The sequence below is a fragment of the Schistocerca cancellata genome, chromosome 9 (assembly GCF_023864275.1).
Source record: "Schistocerca cancellata isolate TAMUIC-IGC-003103 chromosome 9, iqSchCanc2.1, whole genome shotgun sequence".
NCBI lineage: Eukaryota > Metazoa > Arthropoda > Insecta > Orthoptera > Acrididae > Schistocerca > Schistocerca cancellata.
The window spans coordinates 131,635,252-131,643,341 of record NC_064634.1 but is presented as its reverse complement, the minus strand read 5'-3'; positions in this window follow the sequence as shown (position 1 = coordinate 131,643,341).

Genomic DNA, 8,090 nt, shown 5'->3' with positions numbered 1-8,090 from the left:
CCAGCCGCGGTGGTCTAGCGGTTCTGGCGCTGCAGTCCGGAACCGCGGGACTGCTACGGTCGCAGGTTTGAATCCTACCTCAGGCATGGGTGTGTGTGATGTCCTTAGGTTAGTTAGGTTTAAGTAGTTCTAAGTTCTAGGGGACTTATGACATAAGATGTTGAGTCCCATAGTGCTCAGAGCCATTTGACCCATTTTGAAAGCTCGCCCCTCCAGCGACAGCAGGGCGTCGAAATCAGCTTCATCTAACGGTCTGCCAGGCTAAGAGTCTTTCCCGCGGTGGTGTTGACGGCCACTCCTGTGGCCGGCCTCCAGCGCATTAAGCGCCGCCAGTCGAACCCAGTGGTGGCGCAGTGACTTCTTCACGTAGATGGCAGTGCCGCCCCCGTGGGTGGCTCTGTCATCTTGGTAGCAGCAAAAATTTGATGCTCGACGGTCGACCCCGGGTTTGAGGAAGGTCTGCGCAAGGCAGATGTCGACCGCCTCGTCCCGTAGGAATTGGCGAAATTTGCCCTGCTGGGGGTGGAGGCCCTTAGCGTTGAACGTGCAAATGGTTATCCCATAAATATATTTCAGAATTTGAAACACGAACAGCTGCTAGCATGAGTTTCTTAGAAGTAGATACCTTAGGGGTTGCGAAGCAACTCAAATCGCTTGACACGGGCAAGTCTTCAGGTCCAGATTGTATACCGATTAGATTCCTTTCAGATTACGCTGATACAATAGCTCCCTACTTAGCAATCATACACAACCGCTCGCTCACCGATAGATCTGTACCTAAAGATTGGAAAATTGGGCAGGTCGCACCAGTGTTTAAGAAGGGTAGTAGGAGTAATCCATCGAACTACAGACCTATATCATTGACGTCGGTTTGCAGTAGGGTTTTGGAGCATATACTGTATTCAAACCTTATGAATCACCTCGAAGGGAACGATCTATTCATACGTAATCAGCATGGTTTCAGGAAACATCGTTCTTGTGCAACGCAGCTAGCTCTTTATTCGCACGAAGTAATGGCCGCTATCGACAGGGGATCTCAAGTTGATTCCGTATTTCTAGATTTCCAGAAAGCTTTTGACACCGTTCCTCACAAGCGACTTCTAATCAAGCTGCGGGCCTATGGGGTATAGTCTCGGTTGTGCGACTCGATTCATGCATTCCTGTCATGAAGGTCGCAGTTCGTAGTAATAGACGGATAATCATCGAGTAAAACTGAAGTGATATCAGGTGTTACCCAGGGAAGCGTCCTGGGACCTCTGCTGTTCCTGATCTATATAAATGACCTGGGTGACAATCTGAGCAGTTCTCTTAGGTTGTTCGCAGATGATGCTGTAATTTACCGTATAGTAAGGTCACCCTAAGACCAGTATAAGTTGCAAAGCGATTTAGAAAAGATTACTGTATGGTGTGGCAGGTGGCATTTGACGCTAAATAACGAAAAGTGTGAGGTGATCCATATGAGTTCCAAAAGAAATCCGTTGGAATTCGATTACTCGATAAATAGTACAATTCTCAAGGCTGTCAATTCAACTAAGTACCTGGGTGTTAAAATTACGAACAACTTCAATTGGAAAGACCACACAGATAATATTGTGGGGAAGGCGAGCCAAAGGTTGCGTTTCATTGGCAGGACACTTAGAAGATGCAACAAGTCCACTAAAGAGACAGCTTACACTACACTCGTTCGTCCTCTGTTACAATATTGCTGCGCGGTGTGGGATGCTTACCAGGTGGGATTGACGGAGGACATCGGAAGGGTGCAAAAAAGATCAGCTCGTTTTGTATTATCACGTAATAGGGGAGAGAGTGTGGCAGATATGACACGCGAGTTGGGATGGAAGTCATTAAAGCAAAGACGTTTTTCGTCACGGCGAGATCTATTTACGAAATTTCAGTCACCAACTTTCTCTTCCGAATGCGAAAGTATTTTGTTGAGTCCAGCCTACATAGGTAGGAATGATCATCAAAATAAAATAAGAGAAATCAGAGCTCGAACAGAAAGGTTTAGGTGTTCGTTTTTCCCGCGCGCTGTTCGGGAGTGGAATGGTAGAGAGATAGTATGATTGTGGTTCGATGAACCCTCTGCCAAGCACTTAAATGTGAATTGCAGAGTAATCATGTAGATGTAGATCCTTTTTAAGGCTGGCTTCTCCCGAAGGTGGCCTGGAGGGTGCCGTCACCGTTCCTACGAGCACCGGTAGCTGAGTCATCAGCTGGTTGAGCGACCGCAGAAGCGCGGCCAGCTCGGTGGTGTCTTTCTTCGCCGTTTCGGGAACGTTTGACTCCATCGCGATGTTTCCCGTAGTCGGCAGCGGAGCGGCGTGTTGGGAACTCCCTGCGAGCGCGGCAACCCTCTTCGCAGCTGCGGGTGCCGGCAAGCCGGCTCCCCCGACTGCAGGCGGCGCCGCCGGCGAAGGCAGCTGCGACGGCTGCGCTGCCGGTGCGGCCTCCCCTGTGAGCGGCCGTGGTCTCTCGGAGATGGCGGCCGGCTTCCCCTTAAGCCGTCGGCACACGGACCGTGCTGTCGAACGTTAACGTTGAGCGTGCCGAGTTCAACGTGCTGCTGAACGCTCAGGAACGATGCGACTTGTGCATACGGTACGTGGGCACCAACGTGGTATACGCGATCGCAACGCACTCCCGCGGCAGTTGAGGGATGTTTCTAGTTCGTAAATAACGCAGTTTACTCAACGGGCGGGAGTAAAATTCCCACGTTAGCTCTATTAAAACGAACATTTCTTCCATCGTCCACGAAAAGGAAAGTACTATGTCCAGTCAATATGGACACAGGCTTATAAAAGTACCATTACAAACAGTGCGGTACAAATTTGGAATACTTCTCCGCGTAGGATAAACATTATTTCATCATTCGCACATTTTAGTAAAACCCCAAGGTCAGTCTTACTTGATCACTGTTCCTACCCAGTAGCAGAATCTTTGCAACATGTGAATTACGAAGCGTAAAAGAAAAAGAAGCAAAATATCTTTATACAACTAGCGCAAGCTGTCCCGTAGATTAAGCCAATCCAACAAAGTCACCCCTAAAAAAAAGGTGAACTTATATTTACATAACATCAAATATTATAGCATATAATTATATTAAACTAGTAATAATGTGTCAGAACTAATAAAAACGCGAATGTTAAGAAATTTTTTTTGCAAGTATTAAGCCGCGAACCACCGCCCCAATAATATGTCATCAGTGGGCAAAGACGTTACTCATTACTCTGAACCAACAACAGACTCCTGTTCGTTAAAAATATTGTGTTACCCCTTGCTAAAAACGTTAATCGTAGATAATTATGTTATTAATTGAAATTTAATTATAACAAATTGTACGAAGAACAATGCGTTTTGGGTGGATCTTCAGTGCGTCGCTGCCTTCTAATAGCCTACTCTCATAATACGCTCGTTACCATAATTCTTGTGTCATGAATACGATGTTTTTCATTATTTTATTGGAACGAATCACACAACTAACAACGGGTTGTCCAGTGATGCTCGATTTACTGGTGCTCAGAAACGTCATACATACGTATAGGCTTGAAATGAATGCCAATATGGCGCCTCGAAACTCTGTACTGAAGGGAGACGGCGTGCGTGTGACGTAGGTGGCGTTGTACCATCTCATTGATCAACGCTCAGACGCACGCTCAGAATATTTGACATGCCAGATATTGCTCTGCACGTTCGGAAAGACTCCCGAACGTGCTATTACAAGCTATGACGTCAGAAACTGGGCACGCTCAACGCTCAACGTTCGGATGCACGGTCCGTATGCCGACGGCTATAGCGACGTCCGCGAAGCTGCGACTACGGTTTACGCGGCTGGCGCGCTTCCCGCGGTCGAATGCGGCGCATCCTCGATAGCAGGCGATGTGATCCGCGTCGCAGTAACAGCACTTCGGCCGGTCTTCTTTCTTCTTGGGGCAGTCCCGCGACTGGTGCTCCTCGGCGCTCTTGCAGCAGCGCTCAGGCATCCTGCAATATTTTGCCATGTGATCCACGCCCTGGCAGACGTCCTACACTACTGGACATTAAAATTGCTACACCAAGAAGAAATGCAGATGAGAAAACGGTATTCATTGGACAAATATATTATCCTGGAACTGACATGTGATTACATTTTCACGCAGTTTGAGTGCATAGATCCTGAGAAATCAGTACCCACAACAATCACCTCTGGCCGTAATAACGGCCTTGATACGCCTGGGCATTGAATCAAACAGAGCTTGGATGGCGTGTACAGGTACAGCTGCCCATGCAGTTTCAACACGATACCACAGTTCATCAAGAGTAGTGACTGGCGTATTGTGACGAGCCAGTTGCTCGGCCACCATTGACCAGACGTTTTCAATTGGTGAGAGATCTGGAGAATGTGCTGGCCAGGGCAGCAGTCGAACAATTTCTGTATATAGAAAGGCCCGTACAGGACCTGCAACATCCGGTCGTGCATTATCCTGCTGAAATGTAGGGTTTCGCAGGGATCGAATGAAGGGTTGAGCCACGGGTCGTAACACATCTGGAATGAAACGTTCACTGTACAAAGTGCCCTCAATGCGAACAAGAGGTGACCGAGACGTGTAACCACCCCATACCATCACGCCGGCTGATACGCCAGTATGGCGATGACGAATACACGCTTCCAATATGCGTTCACCGCGATGTCGAAAAAACGCATGCGACCATCATCAAGCTGTGAACAGATCCTGGATTCATCCGGAAAAATGACGTTTTGCCATTCGTGCACCCAGTTTCGTCGTTGAGTACACCACCGCAGGCGCTTGTGTCTGTGATGCAGCTTCAAGAGCAACCGCAGCCATGGTCTCCAAGCTGAGAGTCCATGCTGCTGCAAACGTCGTCGAACCGATCGTGCAGATGGTTGTTGTCTTTCAAACGTTCCCATCTGTTGACTCAGGGATCGAGAAGTGGCTGCACGATCCGTTACAGCCATGCGGATAATATGCCTGTCATCTCGACTGCTAGTGATACGAGGCCGTTGGGATCCAGCAAGGCGTTTCGTATTACCCTCCTGAACCCATCGATTCCATATTCTGCTAACAGTCATTGGATCTCGACCAAGGCGAGCAGCAGTGTCGCGATACGATAAACCGCAATCGCGATAGGCTACAATCCGACCTTTATCAAAGTCGGAAATGTGATGGTACGCATTTCTCCTCCTTACACGAGGCATCACAACAATGTTTCACCAGGCAACGCCGGTCAACTGTTGTTTTGCATGAGAAATCGGTTGGAAACTTTGCTCATGTCAGCATGTTGTAGGTGTCGCCACCGGCGTCAACCTTGTGTGAACGCTCTGAAAAGCTAATTGATTTGCATATCACGGCATCTTCTTCCTGTCAGCTAACTTTCACGTCTGTAGCACGTCATCTTCGTGGTGTTACAATGTTAATGGCTAGTAGTGTACAAACGTACAGACTGGGAGCGATACCGATATACTGTCGCCTCCTATATGGCTCGTGCTCCGCCACCTACTGCCGAAACAGCAGAACAAGTGCTACATGACCTAACAGGATCCATGTTGCAGGCAGCGGAAGATGCCACTCCCCCACAAAGGGATGGCTCGCCCCCGCAAGTATAGCTCCCGCAACATCTACTAGCCCAAACCCGTCACAAGAACAGAGTGGCAAAAGAGTGGAAGATAACCAGAAATCAGGCCACCAGGAGGCTGCACAATCGTCTACAGAGAGAGCTGAATGTCGCGCTCAGTGAGCACAGAAACCAGCAATGGCAAAACCACCTCACAGCCCTCCAAGTAAACGATCACACACTATGGCAAGCAACCAAACAATTTACCAAGAGACGCGCTAGGTTGCCGCAACTGCACGGTGAGAGGGGTCTGGCCTACAGCCATGCTGAAAAACCAACGACCTCGCCGATATCTTCGAGGAGCAGTTTCAAGCGGCAGAACATCAGGATGAAGAGCATGAAGAGGTAGTCCGTCGTCAACTGGCTGTCTTTCTCAATGCTGAGGAGGCCCCAGAGGACGAACCCCCAGTTTTCGCCACCAGAGACGTGGCAATAGTAATTAGGCCCCTCCCTACAAAAAAGGCGCCAGGACACGACAGTGTCACCAACCAGTTAGTTAAAAGCCTCCCGCCCTTGGTTATCGAACACCTCGCGAACGTCTTCAACGAGATTACTCGTACCTGCGAGTTCCCAGCATACTGGAAACACGCGGGAGTGGTTGCGATACACAAACCAGGGAAAGACCCTTTATTCCCGCAGCACTACAGGCAGATTAGCTTCTTGCCAACTCTCGGCAAGATCTATGAGCGTCTCCTGCTTATTCCCATACAAGACCACATCAATTCATATTCTGACAGAAGCACTCTGCCCCACAACAGATCATGAGACTGGTGGAAGCAGCCACAGAGGCCTTCAACCACAGAGGCTATTACGGGATAGTGCTACTTGATGTAGCCAAAGCCTTCGACTCAGTATGGAATAAAGGGCTACGATACAAATTATACACACAAGGGTTCCCCGGCAGCATAGTCAGGTTAATCCAAAGCTATCTCACGAATACAACCTTCTCTGTCAAGGTAGAAACAGCCACCTCCACCAAAAGGCGTATCCGTGCAGGGGTGCCACAGGGATCGGTCCTGGGGCCCGTTTTGTACAATCTATACACTGTGGACACTCCCATGCCCCCTTGGTGCACACTGCACAGTATGCTGGCGACACTGCCTTTTACACTCGTAATGCAAATTAGGACCTGGTAATTTGTAGGCTACAAAGGGTTTTTGATAACACAGAAACCTGGGCCCATTGCTGGCGCATCACCATCAATTCTGAAAAGACACAGGCTATGCTGATCACCCAGAGACCCAGGAGATGCAGACCCTCTCAACGCCCCCCTCCCCCTTCACCGGCACCTACCTAGATCCCAACTCCCCTGCCGCAGATCCGCCAAGTATCTCGTCGTAACCTTGGACTTGAGACTAACGTGGAAACCTCACATAGACGAGATCCACAGGAAGGTCTGTGCCAGAATGTCCATCCTATACCCCGTCCTCAACACAACCAGTTCCCTTCCTTGCTCTGTAGGACTAAATGTCTATCAGGCCCTTATACGGCCAGTAATGGGGTATGTGTGCCCTGTCTGGGGATACGTGGCAAAGCAGCACCTGGACAAACTCCAGAGGCTGCAGAACCGCATCCTCAGGAGGGCACTGCACCTGCCCATGGGATTCCCCACCGACGATCTGCACGCCGGTGCCGAAATCCCACTCCTCAAAGAAAGATTCCAAGATCTGGCAAGGGCTTTCTATGAGAGCTCTTCCAGATCTGGGAATAACCTCCTCCACCCTTTAGGTCGATATGACATGTCCCGTGATCAGCACAAACGCCTCATGACGATCTACGACGACTAAGTCAAAGAGAAAAATCCCCTAATATTTCCAAGTCCTAATACCAATCCTTAATCCTTAAAATACCCAACATCTCACCAACCTCAGGCAAGTACGATGGTCACTCCGAAAGAAATGCACACTGTTTTTGTAAAAATACTGTTTTCATTCTGCATGTGTGATAGTTTTACAGTGTGTAAATACATCCTTCCCGCTTGTTTGCAAAGTTAGTTCAACCTATTCCCGTGAGTGGCGCCGTCACTGCATGTCTTCAAGATGGCTGCTACACTTGACGTTCGTCAGAAGCAACGTGCTGTCATAGAATTCCTGTGCTGTGAAAACGAGACAGTGGGAAACATCCACAAGAGGTCGAAAAAGGTGTATGGAGATGCTGCTGTCGATCGCAGTACAGTTAAGGCCGGTTCCCACCAGAGCGCGGCAGTGCGGCGTGCGGCAACGGCAGCAGCAAGCGTTTTCCGCGTTGACGCGGTGGCTCGCGGAATTGGTGTTCCCATCTGCAAGCGGCAGACGTTAGCGGTAGCCAATGACGGACAGCCACTGAGGTACGGGGCAGGACCCACTGAAGCGCGCGGTGGGTTTAACTACATCTTACACCTACATGAAGGAAAGACGAAGTTGGGTGAAGACATACCAATTTTTCATTTTCTGTACAATGTACTCTTTCACATATTTCATTATTCATGTTTTCTCATTTCA